At 41.0% G+C, this 24,302-nt stretch overlaps 1 pseudogene; it reads left to right on the top strand.

The window, feature by feature from the left end:
* Window positions 1–1,735: 1,735 nt before the first annotated feature.
* Window positions 1,736–24,302, top strand: part of LOC117916987 — a 72,980-nt pseudogene continuing 50,413 nt past the window's right edge.

Genomic DNA, 24,302 nt, shown 5'->3' on the forward strand with positions numbered 1-24,302 from the left:
TTTCTAATATTTAGTCTATCACTGGTAGAATGAAAACCCATCCCTGAGTTCGACCCTTGAGCTACTATACTATAGTAGCTTTGCTACGCCAGTATAAGGTAATAGGATTTATAAATATTTTTTATTAAAATACTCAACTGGGCACGAATCAAATGGCGCCGTTGCCAGGGATGGTGCCATTTTGTAGTGATATGATCTTATGAGAACACTTGTGATTTCCATCACAAGTTTGGTGAATTCCTTTTTCACTAACTTCATTTCATTTCTTTTAATTGTAGAATTTCCTTTGTTAAGTTTACTTTTATTTTCTTTCTAACCTTATTTTTCTTCTAGCTTTCTTTTGTTTTTGTTGTCTTTGTTTTGTTTTCAGGAAACTTGTAACTTGTGCATGCCCTATTGGATTCAGGACCAAGAGGGAAGGCTAGTAAGGATAGAGAATCCTCAAGACACAGAGTTGGATATCTGTGTAAACATCATCAACCCTCCACAAGAGGATCAGAATTCTCAACACGGTCAAGGGGGTAATCCAAATGCATATCTATCCATGAGGGATAGAATGCACCCACCAAGGATGAGTGCACCCTCATGCATCGTGCCTCATCTTGAGCAGCTGATTATAAGGCCCCATATTGTGCCCCTCCTACCAAATTTCCATGGAATGAAGAGTGAGAACCCGTATGCCCACATCAAGGAGTTTGAGGAGGTATGCAATACTTTTAGAGAGGGAAAAGCTTCAATAGACTTGATGAGACTCAAGCTATTCCCTTTTACTTTGAAGGACAAGGCAAAGATATGGCTTAACTCTTTAAGGCCGAGGAGCATAAGGAATTGGGTTGATCTGCAGGCTGAATTTTTGAAGAAATTTTTCCCCACCCATAGGACTAATGGGTTGAAGAGACAAATCTCAAATTTTTATACCAAAGAAAATGAGAAGTTCCATGAATGTTGGGAAAGGTATATGGAGGCCATCAATGCTTGTCCTCATCATGGCTTTGATACATGGCTCTTGGTGAGCTATTTTTATGATGGGATGTCTTCCTCCATGAAGCAAATTCTTGAAACCATGTGTGGGGGAGATTTTATGAGTAAGAATCCGGAAGAAGCCATGGACTTTTTAAGTTATGTCTCTGAGGTATCAAGAGGATGAGATGAACCCAACTCAAGAGAAATGGGAAAGATGAAAGCTCCTGTAAATCCAAAGGGTGGAATTTACATGTTAAGTGAAGACATGGACATGAAAGCTAAGGTGGCAACAATGGCAAGGAGGTTAGAAGAACTTGAGTTGAAAAAAATGCATGAAATCCAAGCCATCTCCGAGACATAAGCCCATGTCATGCCATGCACCATTTGCCAATCATGTGATCATGTGGTAGATGAGTGCCCAAGCATCCCAGCTGTGAGGGAGAGGTTAAGTGATCAAGCCAATGTTGTGGGGCAATTTAGGCCCAACAACAATGCACCTTATGGAAACACCTATAATTCAAGCTGGAGAAACCATCCAAATTTTTCTTGGAAACCAAGGCCACCCCCATACCAACCACAAGCCCAAACCCAAGCACCTCAACAAACCTCTTCAGTGGAGCAAGCCATTGTGAACCTAAGTAAAGTCATGGGAGACTTTGTGGGTGAACAAAAGGCAATCAACTCCCAATTGCACCAAAAGATTGAGAATGTTGAGAGTTCTCAAATTAAGAGAATGGATGGGATGCAAAATGATCTATCTTAGAAGATAGACAACATTCAATACTCCATTTCTAGGCTTACCAACCTCAACACAGTGAATGAGAAGGGAAAGTTTCCCTCTCAACCAAGCCAAAATCCAAAGGGTGTTCATGAAGTTGAAACCCAAGACGGGGAGTCTTCAAATTTGAGGGAGGTCAAAGTTGTGATCACTTTGAGGAGTGGGAAGGAGGTTGATCAGCCCTTGCCTAAGGTGAGGCAAGATGAAGAACTCATGTCAAAGAGAACCTTGGTTAAAGAGGGCAATAACCAAGAAAAGAAGAGTGGGAAGAAAAATGCATCTAAATCAAGCATTGAAGATGAGCCAAGGATAATGATTAAGGAGGATATGATGAAGAAATATATGTCTCCCCCTTTTCCTCAAGCTTTACATGGAAAGAAGGAAATCAAGAATTCATCAGAAATTCTTGAAGTTCTGAGACAAGTGAAGGTGAATATACCCTTACTTGATATGATTAAGCAAGTCCCCATATATGCAAAAATTTTAAAGGACTTGTGCACGGTCAAGAGAGGGTTAAATGTGACAAAGAAGGCATTCCTCACTGAGCAAGTAAGTGCCATCATTCAGTGTAAGTCTCCAGTTAAGTACAAAGATCTGGGATGTCCCACCATTTCAGTCAACATTGGAGGGACACATGTCGAGAAGGCTTTACTAGACTTGGGGGCAAGTGTGAATTTGCTCCCATACTCTGTGTACAAGCAATTGGGACTTGGAGGATTGAAGCCCACAACCATCACTCTTTCCTTAGCTAATAGGTCAGTAAAAATCCCAAGGGGGGTGATAGAGGATGTTCTAGTTCAAGTGGACAAATTCTACTATCCTGTGGATTTTGTGGTGCTTGATATTGATTCCACTGTTGAGGAAAAAAATTATGTGCCAATCATCCTTGGAACACCTTTCCTAGCTACCTCCAATGTCATCATTAATTGTAGGAATGGGGTGATGCAGCTCACATTTGGAAACATGACCTTGGAATTAAACATATTCCGCCTCTGCAAGAGGCATCTTCACTCAAAAGAGGAGGAATGATTTGAGGAGGTGTGCTTGATCAACACCTTGGTTGAAGAACATTGTGACAAGAATTTAGAAGAGAGCTTGAACGAAAGCCTTGGAGTGCTTGAAGATGGGTTACCTGAACCCTCAGATATGCTAGCCATCATGTCTCCTTGGAGGAGACGGGAAGAGATCTTACCACTGTTCAATAAGGAGGACTCACAAGGAGCAGCTATGGAGGACCCTCCAAAGCTTGTTTTGAAGCCACTTCCTGTTGATTTGAAGTATGCATATTTGGAGGAAGATGGGAAATGTCCAATGGTGATTTCTTCAACTCTCACAAGTGATCAAGAGGATAGTCTTTTGGGAGTCCTCAGAAAATGCAAAAAGGTAATTGGATGGTCAATTTCTGATCTGAAGGGGATTAGCCCTTTGGTATGCACCGACCATATCTATATGGAGGAAGATGCAAAACCGGTGAGGTAGCCCCAGAGGAGGTTGAATCCTCACATGCAAGAGGTGGTAAGGGGTGAAGTTCTGAAGCTACTTCAAGCAGGGATCATATATCTCATTTCAGATAGCTTGTGGGTGAGCCCAACCTAAGTAGTCCCAAAGAAATCTGGAATTACTATGATCCAAAATGAGAAAGGGGAGGAAGTCTCTACATGTCTTACCTCAAGATGGAGGGTGTGTATAGACTACAGGAAGTTGAATTCAGTGACTAGGAAGGACCATTTCCCATTGCCTTTCATGGACCAAGTCCTTGAGAGAGTCTCAGGGCATCCTTTCTACTGTTTTTTGGATGGTTACTCAGGTTACTTCCAAATAGAGATTGATTTGGAAGATCAAGAAAAGACAACCTTCACTTGCCCCTTTGGTACTTTTGCCTATAGGAGGATGCCCTTTGGTCTATGTAATGCACCTGCAACTTGCCAAAGATGTATGCTAAGCATCTTCAGTGATATGATGGAGCGCATCATGGAAGTCTTCATGGATGACATCCCTGTATATGGAGATTCTTATGAGGAGTGTTTGTTGCATTTAGAAGTTGTTCTCCAAAGATGTATTGAGAAAGACCTAGTGCTAAATTGGGAGAAGTGCCATTTTATGCTACAACAAGGAATTGTCTTAGGACATATAATCTCCAAGAATGGCATTGAGGTAGATAAGGCGAAGGTGGAGCTAATTGTTAAGTTGCCACCTCCCACAAATGTTAAAGGAATTAGGCCATTCCTAGGACATGCTGGGTTCTATAGGAGGTTCATTAAGGATTTCTCAAAAATCTCAAAACCTCTTTGTGAACTCTTGGTAAAAGATGCCAAGTTCGCATGGAATGAGATATGTCAGAAGAGTTTTGAGGAACTAAAGCAATTCCTCACAACTGCACCAATTGTGAGAGCCCCAAATTGGAAATTACCTTTTGAGGTAATGTGTGATGCAAGTGATCTTGCTATGGGGGCTGTTTTGGGGCAAAGGGAAGATGGAAAGCCCTATGTGATTTATTATGCAAGCAAAACTTTGAATAAGGCTTAAAGGAACTACACAACTACTGAGAAGGAGTTGTTGGCAGTAGTTTTTGCCTTGGATAAGTTTCGTGCCTATTTGGTAGGGTCCGTTATAGTGGTGTTCACTGACCATTCTGCTTTGAAGTACTTGCTAACCAAGCAAGATGCCAAGGCAAGATTGATAAGATGGATCCTTTTGCTTCAAGAATTCAATCTCCAAATCCGGGACAAAAAGGAAGTTGAAAATGTGGTAGCTGGTCACTTGTCAAGACTTGTGATAACACATGACTCACATGGTCTACCTATCAATGATGACTTCCCTGAGGAGTCTCTCATGTCAATAGAGGTAGCTCCATGGTATTCTCATATAGCAAATTACTTGGTTATTGGAGAAGTTCCAAGTGAGTGGGGTGCCTAAGACAAGAAGCATTTCTTTGCTAAGATCCATGCCTATTATTGGGAGGAGCCTTTTCTCTTCAAATACCGTGATGATCAAATCATAAGGAAATGTGTTCCTGAACAAGAGCAATTAGGGATTCTATCCCATTGTCATGATAGTGCATGTGGAGGTCATTTTGCTTCCAAGAAAACAACCATGAAAGTGATCCAATTGATTCATGCCTAATTGGTGTCTCAGTTGATTCGTGTCCAGCTGGTGCTCCTTAATTGAGGGAGTAATCAACAAAATTTATAACCTATTACACCATATACTAGGGTAGCAAAGACAAAGCTACTATAGCATAGTGGCTCTAGGATCGTTCACTGGGATGGGTTTTCACTTCACAAATGATATTAATTCAAAGCTGAATTGGTGGCTTTTCATTTCAAGGTTAGCTTTAAAAGAAAACATAAAGATGTTTGAAAAAGATTGGTTTTAAGCTAACCAAAAATAGTAACTGATTTTAATTACAAAGAAAAGTGTTTCTTGGAGTTTCAGATCACTAGGCTCAGATTTCTCATACAAAAAGGAGAGTTCTGGTCACTTGTTTCTTTTCCTCGCATTAGAGAATTAACATATAGTTCCTTCTCCAACCGATGTTGTACAGATGCTTCTCATTAATGGGTTCAAACACTAAATCCCTCTCACTGATGCACCTTGCAATGGCTCATACCTCTCACCTAGCACTTGCCATTTAAGGTGATCTTTAACCTTGGATTACCCATCAAAAGCTCGCAAGAGATAACTAATGGATGTCTCCTTGGAGTCCAAAAGCTTACCAAGTGTTGGCTATTCTAGAAAATCCTACCTTCAAGTCACCTCCCAGAGGCTCGCAAGGGGTAAACTAGTGAATCTCCATGGACGGAGATCACTTGCCTTACCAAGTGTTGGCCCAGGTGATTTAAAGACGTTTTAAGTTAACTAAAAAGATAAAAACCATTAACGGGTCACTCTTTCTCTTCATTAAAAACTAAAACAACAAAACTTCCAATTTATGCATGAGGAAACTTACCTGGCTTTCTTCACTCCAAGAGACAAAGAGCCTAGCCTCTCATCCTCTAAGGAAAAATCCTCAGAGTTTGATTGGCTAGAAAGAAAAAGAATGAGAAAACAAAAATATATATGAAAAGTAGAGCAAGTGGTCTGTATTTTACTTCCTTGCAAATTTGTACAAAGGATTCGTTGGAACCTCTACAAAGGATGCCTCTTCGAGAACAAGCTCCCGAGAGCTATATATAAAGAAAATTACAAAACAAAATATCTGAGGTTATTCACCCCTTTTCCAAACTTAATAACTAAGGAATCCTATAATTGGTGGGTTACAAGGAGAAAATGGGGATTTAGACATCAAAAATCTGAAGAAAAATATCTCCAAGTGTCGGTCACAAATATCGGGAAGCGCTAAGGACCATTTCGCAGGTGAAAATGAGGTCTACGAGATTTCGCAGATGTACAAAAAAGGGCTGCGAAATTACTTCGCAGCAACCGGTTAATTTCGCACCGCTGCGAAGTGGTCTTTCAGCTTGCGGTGTTTGGCTTCCATCGTGTCATGAAACTTCAGAGGAATTCCATAGCACTGTGCAAAAAGACTGCGAAATCATTCCACAACAAAAGGGTGATTTTGCAGCCGTGCAAAATTCTTCATTCATCTTGGAGTGATTGGCTTCCAACGGCTGTAACTTCCTCATTTCAGCTCCAAATCGTACACGGTTTGAAGCGTTGGATTCTTGACTTCCTGAGCTTTGAAATGGTATATAGCATGTAGAAAATGGACTTCTGGAAGTGCTCCAAAAGTGTGAAAGAAGACTGCAGCTGCTGTCCTCTATTTTCCTTTTTGCTTTTCTCCTCTTTGCTTCTCTCCTTGCATTCCGGATTTGCTTATGGCAAAGGACTTCAAAGCTTTGGTTCTTCATGTTTCTGAGCTCTTCATTGCTTTGCCATGGATTCCAAATAACTCTCCTCAATCTTGGATTGCTTTGGTGATCAAATTACTAACAAAAACACCAAAACTTACACAATTTGATTAAAATTGATTGCAAGGGTCCTTAACATGTTAATTGGGTTAAAAGGCAATAACTACTACTCAAAAGTGTTTAAAAGAGTTAATTACAAGCTATAAAATAGCACTTTTTGAGTAGTAATCACCAATCAGGTTTTTGGTGGCCCTCTCTTTTCAAGGATGCCCACTCTATGTGCAAGGGATGTGATCGGTGTCAAAGGCTAGGGAAGCTAACATGCCGGAATATGATGCCCTTACACCCCATCTTGATAGTGGATGTCTTTGATGTTTGGGGGATAGACTTCATGGGGCCATTTCCAATGTCATTTGGACACTCCTACATTTTGGTGGGAGTGGATTATGTCTCTGAGTGGGTAGAAGCAATCCCATGTAGGAGCAATGATCATAAGGTGGTTCTCAAATTTCTCAAGGAGAACATCTTTTCAAGATTTGGACTGCCTAAGGCCATTATCAGTGATGGTGGAACCCACTTTTGCAACAAGCCTTTTGAGACTCTTCTAGCCAAATACGGGGTCAAGCACAAGGTAGCTACACCTTATCACCCTCAAACAAGTGGCCAAGTTGAGTTAGCTAACCGGGAAATCAAGAATATATTGATGAAGGTGGTGAATGTGAATAGGAAGGATTGGTCTATTAAGGCTTATAGGCTTATAGGACCGCTTATAAGACCATTCTCGGAATGTCTCCTTATCACCTTGTTTATGGCAAAGCATGTCATCCTCCAGTGGAGATTGAATATAAAGCATGGTGGGCAATCAAGAAGCTCAACATGGATTTGACAAGAGCCATGTTAAAGAGATGTTTGGATTTGAATGAATTGGAGGAAATGAGGAATGATGCTTACCTCAATTCAAAAATTGCAAAAGCAAGGTTGAAGAAATGGCATGATCAGTTGGTAAATTAGAAGAATTTTACCAAGAGACAAAGAGTCTTGCTTTATGACTCTAAACTTCATCTTTTTCCAAGAAAATTGAAATCCAGGTGGACGGGTCCTGTCATAATTCATGAAGTGCATCCCAATGGAGTGGTGGAAGTAGTCAATCCCAAAGGCAATCAAACCTTCAAAGTTAATGGCCATCGTCTCAAGTTGTTCATAGAGCCTTATAATGCAGACAAGAGGAGATCAACCTCCTTGAACCACAACAACTTTGAGGGAAAGCAGGGTTTCATGGACTATATTAAGTCCATGAATTTTTATTGTTTTAAATAGTCGTATTGTTATTTTCATTTTTATTTCTTTTGATTTTAATTCTTGCTCAAACTTGGTTTATTTTGTCTTAATTCTAGTCAATGTTGATGAAAAATTTTAGAAAAAAATCAAGAAAAATGTGGAGAAGCCTTCAAAAGCAAGACAAGGGAGCAAAGCAAAGGGAAAAGAGCACTGCATTTCAAGGTGCGAAAATTTCGCACGATAGAATCCAACATGCGAAAATGCATTTCAAGGTGCGAAATTCCAAAAGCAGCATTTCGCACACCACTATTCAAGGTGCGAAAATTTTCGCACCGTGCGAAACACACTCCTAGCACACGAGTGCCATTTCGTACACCTCAAGGCAATTTTCGCATAGTGCGAATCAAGGTGTAAAAATTTCGCACAGCTCAATCCAAGGTGCGAAATTCATTCTAGCATGTGAAAATCCCTGTCCAAGGTGCGAATTTTCTAAATTTCAATTTCGCACACCACTATTCAAGGTGCGAAACACACTCCTGGCACACGAGTGCCATTTCGCACACCTCAAGCCAAATTTCGCACTGTGCGAAACAAGGTGCGAAAATTTAGCACAGTGCGAAATTGAGTGCGAAACTCCATTTAAGGTGTGAAATTCTCAGTTCAAGGTGCGAAAATTTCACACGGTAAAATTCAAGGTGCGAAAATTTCGCACGATGAAATTTTAAGCTGCGAAAACTCCTAACTGACTTTTAAACTCATTTTTTACCCTCGAGACTTTGCCTAACGTCCAAAAACGACTTTTCGGTTGCCATGGGAATTTTTAAACATCAAACCACCCCAAGCCCCCGTCTCTATATAAACCCTTGAAGGAGAGAAGCTGAAGAGACTAGCCCCACGCACCAGCTGAGAGCCTCTGGAACTCACGAACAGCCATCTCGCTCCATTTAGGCCATGGCAAAGACTAGGGGAGGTCTTTCCGCATCCCCATCCTCGCCGATGCCTCGACCAGAGCAGTCCGCCATTGGAGGCGCCACTTCGCCACCTGCTCAGGACTCCACCGTTCCCCCATCTGAGGGTGGAACGCCTTCTCAGCGCCGGTATCCCACCAGGAGGCCACCCACTGACCCTGCGCCACCCGCCGCCAAAGCCAAGAGGCCTGCTTCTTGGCCACCCGCGAAGAGGGCCAAGTTCTCGAGTCCTAGAGAGCCATCCCAGACACCTCAAGCAGAGCCGCCTACAGAGGACTCTCAGATTCCCGTGGGGATTCCTCTCGAGACCGTCATCAGGCATCCTATGATCATAGGGCCGCCTATAGAGGGCAACCTGGATTGCAGAGATCGATCCTTCCACTCAGAGACCTGGTTCGATATCGAGGCTCTCAGACAACAGCTAGAGCTCAGGGATTCATTCTGTTTGCTGCAGAGGTATCACATGGAGCATCTCCTCACCCCTAGGCAGTTCTATTATCCCAAAGTAGTTCTAGACTTTTATCAGTCTATGACTACTCGAGGAGTCCGGAATCCTACTCTCATCTATTTTACCATAGATGGATGCCAGGGTGCCATTGGAGCTTGGCACATTGCTGAGGCCCTCCGTATACCTTATGACCCTGTGACTCAGGCCGACTTCAGGGAGTGGTCCTCATTATCTCAGAGGGACATGGTTTGTATCTTGTCCAGGGGGACTTCCACAGCCTCAGTGTTGACTAAGAGAGAGCTTCCAGGTGCGATGCTCCTTATTGATGTGCTCCTGCGTGCCAACATCTTCCCACTTCAGCATAATGATTACTACTCAAAAAGTGCTATTTGATAGCTTGTAATTAATCCTTTTAAACACTTTTGAGTAGTAGTTATTGCCTTTTAACCCAATTAACATGTTAAGGCCCCTTTGCAATCAATTCTAATCAAATTGTCTTAAGTTTTGGTGTTTTGATAGCTTTTTGATCACCAAAGCAATATGAGATTGAGGAGAGTTATTTGGAATCCTTGGCAAAGAAATGGAAAGCTCAGAAGCATGAATAACCAAAGCTTTGAAGTCCTTTGCCATAAGCAATTCCGGAATGCAAGGAGGGGAAGCAAAGAGAAATCTGCCATGGAACATTCTTGATGACAGTCATGTCAGCCACTTTTGGAGCACTTCCCGAAGTCCAATTTATGTATACTATATGTCATTTTAAATATTAGGAAGTTAACAATCCAATGCTTTAAACAGTGTGCAATTCGGAGTTGAAATGAAGGAGTTATAGCCATTGGAAGTCGATCACTCCAAGCTGAAGGAAGGATTTTGCACAGCATTGCGAAATCACCCTTTTGTTGCGGAATTATTTCACAGCTTTTTTGCACAGTGCTATGGATTTTCCCTGAAGTTTCACGACGCGATGGAAGCCAAACACCACAAGATGAAAGCCAACTTCGCAGCGCTGCGGAATCAGCCTTTTGCTGCAAAGTGATTTCGCAGCCCTTTTTGTGCGTTTGCGAAATCTCGCAGACCTTATTTTCACCTGTGAAATGGTCCTTAGTGCTTCCCGATATTTGTAACCGACACTTGGAGATATTTTTCATCAGATTTTTGTTGTTTAAATCCCCAAATTCTCCTTATAAGCCACCAATTATAGGATTCCTTAGCTTTTAAGTTGGGAAAAAGGCTAAATATCCATGTAATACCTATTAATGTAATTTTCATATAAATAGAGCCCGGGGAGCCTGTTCTCAAGGTGATGAACCTTTTGTAAAAGTTTGAAAGAAAGTAAAATACAAAGCTTGAGCTCTACCTTACCTTCTCACTTTGATTGTATTTTTCATTTACATAGTTATGCACTCTCTGAGGAAGTTTCCCCAGAGAATGAGTAACTAAACCTTTTAGTTCCTTGGAGTTAAGGTTGCCGGGAAAGGTTCCAAGTGCAAGAATCAGAAGCTTTGTGGTTTCAGCTATGAATGAAGAGAAAGTGTGTCCCGTGAGTGGTTTCTATGTTTTTAGTTAACTTATGATTACTACCAAAAAGTGCTATTTTGTAGACCTAATTATAATGGTTTTAAGCACCTTTGAGTAGTAATCATATTCATTTAACCCAATTAATTCATTAAGATCCTTAGTAATTGGTTTTAACCATTTTTGTGGCAAGTTTACATGTTTATATCAGCTTATGAATCAATTCAAGCATGCCAAATGATGGAGGAGCTACTTAGACAAGCCAACCAAAGAAGAAAAGCAAAGAAAAGCAAAGAGAAGCAAAGAAAAGCAAAAGAAAAGCAAAGAGAAGCAAGGAGGAAAACAGAGGACAGCAGCTGCAGTATTCTTTGGCACTTTTGGAGCACTTCCCGAAGTCCATTTTTTACATGCTATATATCATTTCAAAGCTCAAGAAGTCAAGAATCCAACGCTTTAAACCGTGCACGATTTGGAGCTGAAACGAGGAAGTTATGGCCTTCGGAAGACAACTGCTCCAGGTGTGCGAAAATTTCGCACACCCCCTTCAGGTGTGTGAATGGTGTGCGAGTTTCGCACACCTCCTTCAGGTGTGCGAAAATTTCGCACGCCCCTCCCCTGTTTTGCCGACTCCACACGAGATCTTTTCTTTTTAGATATTTTTGTATAAATTTCCATTCTTCTCCTTGTAATCCACCAATCATAAGATTTCTTAGCTAGGAAGGTTGGAAAAACTTCTCTATATAAACTCCTTTGCATCCGTTGATGGAAGATATGTAATATACCCATATATATTGAAATATACCACAGAGCCTTGCTCTGTTTCTCCTTTTCTTCTCTTTCTTATTTTCTTAGTAGCCAAACATCCTTGGTGGATGAAATCCCCAAGGATGAGAGGCTAACCTTTTAAGTTTCTCAAAGTATGGATGTTATGTGATGGCTTGGATGCATTCCCATGGAAATTTCTCGCACCCAGAAGGTAAGGTAGTCGTTTTTCATTAATGGTTCATTAATGCAAAGTTTAGTTTTTATTTCCATTGGACAACTTCCAACGGCCAATACTTGATAAGCTTTTGGATTTCTATCCATTAGTTATCTCCTACGAGCTATTGGAAGGTGAGGTTTTCAATTCCAAGTTTTGCATTAATCCATTAGAACCAATTTCAATGGCCATTGAAAGGTGAGTTTATCACTTGGAATGACTTTGAGTTGCCAATATTTGGTAAGCTTTTGGCTTTAGACCATTAGTTATCTCTTACGAGCCATTCAAAGGAAGTCTAAAGTGAATAACCATTGATGAAATTCACTACCATCTGTTTTGCCATTTTAAAGGATTAAAACTTGATTTGCTAAATCCATACCGGTTCGGGAAGCAAGCATCACCATAGTTGCAACCCCAATGCGAGGAGCCTATCCTGAGATTTCCAATTTGCATAAGAGCCAGAGCATAGCTATCCTATCTTTGAGAAACTTGTTTTTACACCCTTTCTTTTTAGTCTTTAATGTTAGCTTAAATTAGTTTAAATCTTTCTAAAACATTTACATCTTCTTTTAAAGCTAACATCCATAAGAAAATCACCTATTTTCCTAATTTGAATATCACTTGTGTTTGCGAAAACCCTTCCCAGTGAACGATCCTAGAACCACTATGCTATAGTAGCTTGGCTACTTTAGTAATAGTATCTAAGGTATAAATTTTGTTGATACGCCTTTAAAGCTAAGCTACCATGAGTCGCATCAACTTAAAACGCCTTGGAGTCACCTAGGCCAACACTTGGTAAGGCAAGTGATCTCTATCCATGGAGATGCACTAGTTTACCCCTTGCGAGCCTCTGGGAGGTGACTTGAAGGTAGGATTTTCTAGAATTGCCAACACTTGGTAAGCTTTTGGACTCTAAGGAGACATCCATTAGTTATCTCTTGCGAGCTTTTGAAGGGAAGTCCAAGGTTAAAGATCACCTTGAATGGTAAAGGCTAAGTGAGAGGCTCGAACCATTGCAAGTTGCATCAGTGAGAGAGAATTAGAGCTGAAATCCAATTAAGGGATGTATTTGTACAAGCACCGGTTAGAGAATTGACTTTATGTTAATTCTCTAATGTGAGGAAATGTACCAACTGACCTGAGCTATGTTTTTGCATGAGGAGCCTCCCCTGTGAACCTAAACCTCCAAGGAATGTTTTTCTTCATAAGTAATTTTCATTACTAGCTGTGCCGTTAGTTTAAGTCTAAACCTTTTTCAACCAAAGTTTGTGTTTTACTTCTTAAACTAACCTTGCAATGAAACAACACCAATTCACTTTGAATTGGTATCATTTTCAGTTTGAAAACCCTTCCCAGTGAACGATCCTAGAGCCGCTATGCTATAGTAGCTTTTTCTTTGCTACCCTAGTTCATGGTGTAATAGGTTATAAATTTTGTTGATTACTCTCTCAATCAAGGAGCACCAGCTGAACACGAGTCAGCTGAGACACCAATTGGGCATGAATCAAATGGCGCCGTTGCCGAGGAAGGTGTCAAATTTATAGTGATACTATTTCAGTGTACTTGTGATTTTCATCACAAGTCTGGTAACATTTCTTTTGCTTTACTAATTCTCATTTTTTTTTCTCTTCGTTTTACTTATTCATAATCTAAATTTAGCTTTTAAATTCAGCTTAGTTTTATTTTGTTTTTGTAGCCCTGTTTTCTTTTGTTGTCCTTTGTTTTCCTTTTAGTTTCAGATAAATACTAGTTGTGTATGCCAAAGTGGATACGTGGCAGTGGAGGAAGGCTTGTTAAAAGTGATACACCTCATAATAAGGAATTGGAATTGAGCTTGAATATCATGGAAACTACACCTGAAGATCAACATAGTCACCAAGGTTGTCAAGACAATCTCAATGAATTTAGATCAATGAGAGACCGCATGCATACACCTCGTATGAGTGCACCATCATGTATAGTGCCTCTTACAGAGCAGCTAGTGATCAGGCCGTATATTGTTCCACTTCTACCAACTTTCCATGGGATGGAAAGTGAGAATCCCTACGCACATATTAAGGAATTTGAAGATGTTTGTAATACATTCCAAGATGGAGGAACTTCAATTGATTTGATGAGGCTTAAGTTATTTCCTTTTACTTTAAAGGATAAAGCCAAAATTTGGCTTAATTCTTTAAGGCCGAGGAGTATCCGTACTTGGACTGACTTACAAGCTGAATTCCTTAAGAAATTCTTTCCCACTCATAGGACAAATGGCTTGAAAAGGCAAATTTCAAATTTCTCAGCTAAAGAGAATGAGAAATTCTATGAGTGTTGGGAAAGATATATGGAAGCTATAAATGATTGTCCTCACCGTGGTTTTGATACTTAGCTATTGGTGAGCTATTTTTATGATAGGATGTCGTCCTCAATGAAGCAACTCCTGGAGACAATGTGTGGAGGAGATTTCATGAGCAAAAATCCTGAGGAAGCTATGGATTTCTTGAATTACGTAGCTGAAGTTTCAAGAGGATGGGATGAACCGATCAAATGAGAAGTGGGAAAGATGAAGTCTCAACTGAGTGCTTTCAATGCTAAGGCTGGGATGTATACCTTGAAAGAAGATGATGATGTGAAAGCAAAGTTTACAGCTGTGACAAGAAGATTGGAGGAGCTGGAACTCAAAAAGATGCATGAAGTGCAAGCTGTTGCTGAAGCACCAGTGCAAGTGAAGCTTTGTCCTAATTGTCAATCATATGAACACTTGGTGGAGGAATGCCCTACAATTTCAGCTGAAAGGGAAATGTTTGGAGATCAAGCAAATGTTGTTGGACAATTCAAGCCCAATAACAATGCGCCCTATGGAAATACTTACAACTCAAGTTGGAGGAATCATCCAAATTTTTCATGGAAGCCTAGAACGCCTCAGTACCAATAGCCAGATCAACCATCTCAACAATTTTCAAGTCTTGAACAAGCAATATTGAATCTCAGCAAGGTGGTGGGAGATTTTGTGGGAGATCAAAAAGCCATCAATGCTCAACTTAATCAAAGAATTGACAGAGTAGAGAGTACTCTGAACAAAATGATGGATGGAATGCAAAATGATATAACCCAAAAGATAGATAATCTCCAATACTCAATATCAAGGATCACAAATTTGAACACAGTGCAAGAAAAGGGAAGATTTCCTTGTCAACCCCACCAAAACCCCAAGGGTGTCCATGAAGTGGAAAGCCATGAGGGAGAATCATCACAGATGAAAGATGTCAAAGCCTTAATCACTCTAAGGAGTGGTAAAAAAATTGAGCAGCCACCACCTAAGCCACCTATTGAAGAAGAAGAAGAGACAATGAAAGGGGAGGAAATGGAAGACAAACAGGGAGAGATCAGTGAAAAGACAGAGGACTATGATTCAACAATGAATGCAAATCCAGAGAAGGGACTTCTGAAGGAAGAAATGCTGAAGAAATCAACTTCTCCACCTTTTCCTCAAGCATTGCATGGGAAAAAGGGGATCAGAAATGCATCTGAAATTCTAGAAGTATTGAGACAAGTTAAAGTCAATATCCCTCTGTTGGATACGATTAAACAAGTTCCAACATATGCAAAATTCCTAAAGGACTTGTGTACTATCAAAAGAGGGTTGACTGTAAATAAGAAAGCCTTCTTGATTGAGCAAGTAAGTGCAATCTTACAGTGTAAGTCTCCTTTGAAGTACAAAGATCCGGGAAGTCCTACCATTTCAGTCATGATTGGAGGAAAGGTAGTAGAGAAAGCTTTATTAGACTTGGGAGCAAGTGTGAATTTGCTTCCATATACTGTCTACAAGCAATTGGGACTTTGTGAGTTGAAGCCAATAGCAATCACTCTATCTCTAACAGATAGATCAATAAAAATTTCCAGAGGAGTAATTGAGGATGTCTTGGTTCAAGTTGATAATTTCTACTATCCGGTGGATTTTATTGTTCTTGATACGGATCCTACTGTAAAGAAAGCTAATTTAGTTCCTATCATCCTGGGAAGGTCATTCCTTGCTACCTCAAATGCAATCATCAACTATAGGAATGGGCTCATGCAACTCACTTTTGGCAACATGACACTTGATCTCAACATTTTTTATATGTCTAAAAAGCAAATCACTCCGGAAGAAGAAGAGGGTCCAGAGGAGGTGTGCATTATTGACACTCTAGTAGAGGAGCACTGTAATCAAAATATGCAAGACAAGCTGAATGAAAGTTTTGCGGATTGTGAGGAAGGTTTGTCTGAACCCCCTAATGTGCTAGCTACTTTACAAAGTTGGAGGAGGATAGAAGAGATTCTACCTTTGTTCAATAAAGAAGAAGCAGCAGATGTTGAAAAAGGGGTCCCAAAACTCAATTTGAAGCCTCTACCTGTAGAGCTGAAATATACATACCTTGAAGAAAATAATCAATGTCCTGTCGTAATATCTTCATCTCTGACCAGTCATCAAGAGAAGTGTTTACTGGAAGTTCTCCAGAGGTGTAAGAAAGCAATAGGATGGCAAATATCTTATTTGAAAGGCATTAGTCCTTTAGTCTGCACACATCATATATATATGGAGGAGAAAGCTAAGCCAATTCGTCAACTTCAGAGAAGATTGAATCCTCATTTACAAGAGGTTGTGCGAGCCGAGGTGCTGAAGCTACTTCAGGCAGGTATTATTTACCCTATATCTGATAGCTCTTGGGTGAGTCCTACTCAAGTGGTACCAAAGAAGTCAAGGATTACTGTGGTTCAGAATGAAGAAGGAGAAGAAATTACTACACGCCTCACTTCAGGGTGGAGGGTGTGTATTGATTATAGAAAGTTGAATGCAGTAACCAGGAAAGATCATTTTCCATTGCCATTTATCGATCAAGTGTTGGAGAGAGTCTCTAGCCATCCGTTCTACTGTTTTTTGGACGGGTATTCAAGGTATTTTCAAATTGAAATTGTTGTGGAAGATCAGGAAAAGACCACTTTTACATGTCCATTTGGAACATATGCTTACAGAAGAATGCCTTTTGGTTTATGCAATGCACCTGCAACATTCCAAAGATGTATGTTGAGTATCTTCAGTGATATGGTGGAGTGAATTATGGAGGTTTTCATGGATGACATCACCGTATATGGAGGTACATTTGAGGAATGCTTAGTCAATTTGGAAGCGGTTCTTCACAGATGCATTGAAAAAGACTTGGTGCTCAATTGGGAGAAATGCCATTTTATGGTACGACAAGGAATTGTCCTTGGCCATATCATCTCCGAAAAGGGCATTGAAGTTGATAAAGCAAAGGTGGAGCTTATTGTCAAATTGCCATCCCCAACAACTATAAAAGGAGTAAGGCAGTTCCTTGGCCATGCAGGTTTCTATAGGAGGTTCATCAAATATTTTTCAAAGCTTTCAAAACCTCTTTGTGAGCTGCTAGCTAAAGATGCTAAGTTTATATGGGATGAAAGATGTCAAAATAGCTTTGACCAATTGAAGAAATTTTTAACAACAACTCCAATAGTGAGGGCCCCTAACTGGCAACTACCTTTTGAACTAATATGTGATGCCAGTGACTTTGCTATAGGAGCTGTGCTTGGTCAATGAGAAGACGGGAAGCCCTATGTGATCTACTATGCAAGCAAAACATTGAACGAAGCCCAAAGGAACTACACAACTACAGAGAAAGAATTGTTAGCTGTGGTATTTGCCTTGGACAAATTTCGTGCTTATTTGGTAGGGTCTTTCATCATTGTTTTCACTGACCATTCAGCCTTGAAGTATTTATTAACAAAGCAAGATGCAAAAGCAAGGTTGATAAGATGGATTTTTTTATTACAAGAATTCGATCTCCAAATCAGAGATAAGAAAGGAGTGGAGAATGTGGTAGTTGACCACCTCTCAAGGTTAGCTATAGCACATAATTCTCATGCCTTGCCTATTAATGATGACTTTCCTGAGGAATCACTTATGTTCCTAGTCAAAACTCCTTGGTATGCTCACATTGCTAATTATCTAGTTACTGGTGAAATTCCAAGTGAGTGGAATGCACAGGACAGGAAGCACTTCTTTGCAAAAATTCATGCTTATTATTGGGAAGAGCCTTTCCTTTTTAAATATTGTGCAGATCAGATCATAAGGAAGTGTGTGCCTGAAGAAGAGCAACAAGGGATTTTAAACCATTGTCATGAGAATGCATGTGGAGGCCACTTTGCCTCTCAGAAAACAGCTATGAAGGTGCTGCAATCAGGGTTTACTTGGCCATCTCTTTTCAAAGATGCCCACATCATGTGTAGAAGTTGTGATAGATGCCAAAGGCTTGGAAAGCTAACAAAAAGAAATCAAATGCCAATGAATCCCATATTAATAGTTGAGCTATTTGATGCATGGGGCATTGACTTTACGGGACCTTTTCCAATGTCTTTTGGTAATTCCTATATCTTGGTGGGGGTGGATTATGTTTCTAAATGGGTTGAGGCAGTCCCCTGTAAACAAAATGATCACAGAGTGGTTCTCAAGTTTCTGAAAGAGAACATTTTTGCAAGATTCGGGGTGCCCAAAGCTATAATCAGTGATGGAGGTTCTCATTTTTGCAACAAGCCTTTTGAAAGTTTATTAGCCAAGTATGGAGTGAAGCATAAGGTAGCTACACCTTATCATCCACAGACTTCCGGGCAAGTTGAGCTAGCAAACAGGGAGATAAAGAACATATTGATGAAAGTGGTGAGTTCAAGCAGGAAAGATTGGTCTATTAAGCTTCATGATTCATTATGGGCATATAGAACAACTTATAAGACTATTCTTGGCATGTCCCCCTATCGTCTTGTCTATGGCAAAGCATGTCATCTCCCTGTGGAAATCGAATACAAAGCTTGGTGGGCAATCAAAAAGTTGAATATGGACTTGATCAGAGCCGGGGCAAAGAGGAGCTTAGACCTTAATGAGATGGAGGAATTAAGAAATGATGCTTACATCAACTCCAAAGTTGCGAAACAGAGGATGAAGAAGTGGCACGATCAACTAATTTCCAACAAGGAATCCCAGAAAGGACAAAGAGTCTACTCTATGACACAAGACTCCATATCTTTCCTGGAAAGCTCAAGTCAAGGTGGATAGCTCCTTTCATTATCCATCAAGTACATATCAATGGGGTAGTGGAATTATTGAATTCCAATGGCAAGGACACCTTTAAAGTCAATGGATATCGTCTCAAGCCATTCATGGAGCCGTTCAAACCAGAAAATGAGGAAATCAACCTCCTTGAGCCACAAAAAGCCTAAGCAAAGAAGGGTTTGATGGACTTGGTTTCACCAAAGTCCAAAATTTTTGTAAATTTTTAAAATTTTAAAGTTTTATCCATACTTTTGATCTTAAATTGTGTGTTTATATGTAATTTCAGCTTTTTGAATGATCTCAGGTGGAAGAAAATGCAAAGAAATTGAAAGGAAGAAATCGGAGTGAAAACAGAGCAAAAGCAGAGTGAAAACAAAGCAAGAACAAGGCTCTGCGAGATCTCGCAGCCAAAGAGGAATTCTCTGCGAAAACGGCCATTTGTTGCGAAATCATTTCGCAACACATTTGACTCCTCTGCGAAAATTTTTGAAGCTGCGAAAATCGAAGAATGGCACACGAGTGCCACTCCGCAGCACAGGAGCCCCCATTTCGCAGCTGCGAAAGCGGCTGCGAAGCTCTAAGGCGTGAAAAACCCCAATTCCGCAGCAATAACTCCATTCCGAAGGGTGTTTCGCAACTGCGAAACCGATTTGTGGCACACGAGTGCCATTCCGCGGTACAGTGACTCCAATTTCGCAGCTGCGAAGTGAGCTGTGAAAGTGGTTTTCTCTTGCGAAACCCCCATTTTTGCTACGGAATTGGCCTTCTTCTGCGAAACCCAAGATGACCTTTAATATTTCGTTATTTTTTATAAATACCGGTCATTTGAGCTGCGAAAGAATTTCAGAAAGGGAAAGAGTCATAGCAACCGTCTGTTCACCCCCTCTCCATAGCCCGACGCCGCGCGCACCTCCGGTCATCCTTTCCGATCATCACCGCCGGCTAAACCTCGTAAATCTGGAATGGCACGAACCAGAGGAGCCAAGTCTTCCTCTCCTTCCAGTCGAAAGCGAGCGCCGCACGAGGTGCCTGTTCAAGCCTCTACCTCTGAGCCGCTGCGGCCAGAAGCTGCTGCATCTCCGGCGAAGGCCACACCAAAGAAACGTCAGGCCAAGCCGACATTATAGACGCCTCCGGCGAGATGTTATCTCACCAGGTCAGGGGGTCGTCCCCTGCAAAAAAGAGCCAGGGTTGAAAGCTCAGAGCCCATCGACTTAACAGGGCAGTCCCCTGTTCCCTCTCCAGAGCCTTCTCCAGTGCCATCTCCGGCACCGCCGGCGAAACCTCAAGCAAGCCAGCCGCCACTTTCTGAGCCCCAAATTCCTTCTGGGACAGCTCCTGAAGTGATACTCAGGCGTCCGATGCTCACTCAACCACCAATTGAAGGCAATTTGGACTGTCGAGCTCGGCCTTTTCACTCTGAGCTGTGTTTTGACACAGCCGCCTTCCAATTGCGACCGGAGCTTACAGATTCATTCCAATTGCTGCGCAGATATCGCATGGAGCAGCTCCTGACCCCACGAGATTTCTTTTATCCCAGAGTAGCCATGGATTTTTATCAGTCCATGACTACTCAGCAGGTTAGAGATCCTACCTTAATTCATTTTACTATTGATGGTCGACATGGCATTATAGGAGCTCGCCATATAGCAGAGGCCCTGCATATACCATACGAGCCAAGCCATTTTGAGGATTACAGAGCATGGGCTAGTCCCTCTCAGCTGGAAATGGTGCATATTTTGTCCAGATGAGCGTCTACAAATCCACATCTATTGAGGGGGGAACTTCCTCCAAGGATGTTTCTCATTGATGCACTCTTGCGTCATAATATTTATCCACTGCAGCACTAGACTCAGAGGAGAGGAGTTCTTTTAGAGGCCCTGTTCAGGATTTCTGAGGGATACTTTTTTGGCCCTCGCCACCTGATTATGGCTGCCCTTCTCTACTTTGAAGAGAAAGTGCATAAGAAGAAGCTGCCGCGAGCTGATGCCATTCCACTTCTCTTTCCACTGCTGCTATGTCAGATTCTCGAGCATCTGGGGTATCCATCAGATCCTCAGCTGGAGCGCAAGTGTATATGTCGAGAGGTGTTTACTTTCGACAAATGGACCAATATGACGGCATATAGAATGGAGCAGCCAGAGCTTCCATAGCCAGCTCAGATACCAGCTGCCAGGAGAGCATCTCCACGTCTTATACATGAGGGTATACCTATTGCTTCTCCTACCATAGCCAGAGCCCCTCCAATTACTCCAGCCTCATCACAACCCTCTACTTCAGCTGAGCCAAGGATGGTCATCCCTATTTCTGAGTATAGAGATTTATGCCATGCACTGCAGACCTTGACCGCGTCTCAGAGCAGCCTTGCTCAGGAGATGGCAGCTTTACGAGCTCGCCAGGAGCAAATGATCCAGGCTCATCACATTGCAATCTTGAGCCAGCTCCAGCATCATCTCGGTCTCCCATCAACTGCTGAGCATCTCACTCCCACCACTGCAGTGCCACACTCACAGGCCACAGAGCCTCAGGCCCCTCCTGAGTCAGCCACTGAAGAGGAAGGAAGTTTGCTAAGTTAAAGGAAGTATGCTAAGTTATTTTGATAATCCAGCCTTGCCTAGTAAACTAGTTGTAGTTTTTTTTGCTTTATACTCTAATCTCCATGGATTATGAGGAAAAATTTTCAAATTAAAATAGGAGAAACTGAACTTTTGCTTTTCATCTAACTTAGAGTTTGGATTATGCTTACTAAAGTGGTTCAATTGTTGAAACTTCTATTGAAATCAAGTTTAGTCCTTCCACTTTAAACTATTCACACACCGTGCACAATAGATTCCGATTATAAGATGAAAAACTATTTCCTCCTTGACTTAGAAAATTTTGGGACTTGGTACCTTTGACTTCATTTAATAATGTTGAGACACCTTATGAAAGGCCAATGATCCTTTGAAAAAGAAAGAAAAAATGTTTGCTTGCCTTGAAACCCGAGCAAGGTCTGAGGGGTATATGGTGAAAATCTTTAAAACTTGGTGCCCTAAGCCTTAATTGGTTGGGAGTCACTGACCTCAATGCTCGTTACAAGGGTGGATAGGTGGAGTTAGCATATGGTAGGCGCATGGGTATATGAAAAAGTCCAGGGTAAAATCCAAGGAGTTAGTGGTTGAAAGATCCTTAAAGCTTGATGCCCTAAGCCTTAATTGGTTGGGAGTCACTGACCTTAATGCTCGTTACAAGGGTGGATAGGTGGAGTTAGCATATGGTAGGCACATGGGTATATGAAAAAGTCCAGGGTAAAATCCGAGGAGTTAGTGGTTGAAAGATCCTTAAAGCTTGATGCCTTAAGCCTTAATTGGTTGGGAGTCATCGATGGACCCCCGTTACATGGACAAAATAGAAAAGAATGCCCCTTAAGCCTTGTACCTTCTAAAAAAAAAAAAAAAAAGTGTGTTCTCTGCCTATTGAATTTGGTCAGTTTGCTAAGTGTTGAAAAGAGATAGGTTGGGGGGAGAGATTAGTTTAGCATGCTATATTCGGAAACTATCATCTTACACTTAGATTTTTGTGGAAGAATAAAGTTTGGTTCTTTGGAAGTGAAAATGATTTTAAAACTTCAATTTGCATAATGCATTCCCTTGATCAGTGGTATTTAGCAAAGTTTTTGATAACTTCTATTAAAGTTTGAGTTTTATTTCTTTAATTTTCCATGTGAAAGTTTGATTAGTCATGCCACTTAAACAATTTTTTTGAAATGATTAGCATGATGTTGTAAATTATAGTATTGCTTATTTTTATTTTTCTCTCCTTCATTGCTAAGGGACTAGCAATATGTCAATTGGGGGGAGTGATTACTACTCAAAAAGTGCTATTTGATAGCTTGTAATTAATCCTTTTAAACACTTTTGAGTAGTAGTTATTGCCTTTTAACCCAATTAACATGTTAAGGCCCCTTTGCAATCAATTCTAATCAAATTGTCTTAAGTTTTGGTGTTTTGATAGCTTTTTGATCACCAAAGCAATATGAGATTGAGGAGAGTTATTTGGAATCCTTGGCAAAGCAATGGAAAGCTCAGAAGCATGAATAACCAAAGCTTTGAAGTCCTTTGCCATAAGCAATTCCGGAATGCAAGGAGGGGAAGCAAAGAGAAATCTGCCATGGAGCATTCTTGATGACAGTCATGTTAGCCACTTTTGGAGCACTTCCCGAAGTCCAATTTATGCATGCTATATGTCATTTTAAATCTTAGGAAGTCAACGATCCAACGCTTCAAAAGGTGTGCAATTCGGAGTTGAAATGAAGGAGTTACAGCCATTGGAAGCCGATCACTCCAAGTTGAAGGAAGGATTTTGCACAGCATTGTGAAATCACCCTTTTGTTGCGGAATTATTTCGCAGCTTTTTTGCACAGTGCTATGGATTTCCCCTGAAGTTTCATGACGCAATGGAAGCCAAACACTACAAGATGAAAGCCAACTTCGCAGCGCTGCGGAATCAACCTTTTGCTGCGAAGTGATTTCGCAGCCCTTTTTGTGCGTCTGCGAAATCTCGCAGACCTCATTTTCACCTGCGAAATGGTCCTTAGTGCTTCCCGATATTTGTAACCGACACTTGGAGATATTTTTCATCAGATTTTTGTTGTTTAAATCCCCAAATTCTCCTTGTAAGCCACCAATTATAGGATTCCTTAGCTTTTTTAAGTTAGGAAAAAGGCTAAATATCCATGTAATAGCTATTAATGTAATTTTCATATAAATAGAGCCCGGGGAGCCTGTTCTCAGGGTGATGAACCTTTTGTAAAAGTTTGAAAGAAAGTAAAATACAGAGCTTGAGCTCTACCTTACCTTCTCACTTTGATTGTATTTTTCATTTACTTAGTTATGCACTCTCTGAGGAAGTTTCCCTAAAGAATGAGTAACTAAACCTTTTAGTTCCTTGGAGTTAAGGTTGTCGGGAAAGGTTCCAAGTGCAAGAATCAGAAGCTTTGTGGTTTCAGCTATGAATGAAGAGAAAGTGTGTCCCGTGAGTGGTTTCTATGTTTTTAGTTGACTTAAAACGCCTTGGAGTCACCTGGGCCAACACTTGGTAAGGCAAGTGATCTCTATCCATGGAGATGCACTAGTTTACCCCTTGCGAGCCTCTGGGAGGTGACTTGAAGGTAGGATTTTCTAGAATTGCCAACACTTGGTAAGCTTTTGGACTCTAAGGAGACATCCATTAGTTATCTTTTGCGAGCTTTTGAAGGGAAGTCCAAGGTTAAGGATCACCTTGAATGGTAAAGGCTAAGTGAGAGGCTTGAACCATTGCAAGTTGCATCAGTGAGAGAGAATTAGAGCTGAAATCCAATTAAGGGATGTATTTGTACAAGCACCGGTTAGAGAATTGACTTTATGTTAATTCTCTAATGTGAGGAAATGTACCAACTGACCTGAGCTATGTTTTTACATGAGG

Source organism: Vitis riparia, chromosome 6 (genome assembly GCF_004353265.1).
Source record: "Vitis riparia cultivar Riparia Gloire de Montpellier isolate 1030 chromosome 6, EGFV_Vit.rip_1.0, whole genome shotgun sequence".
Lineage (NCBI taxonomy): Eukaryota > Viridiplantae > Streptophyta > Magnoliopsida > Vitales > Vitaceae > Vitis > Vitis riparia.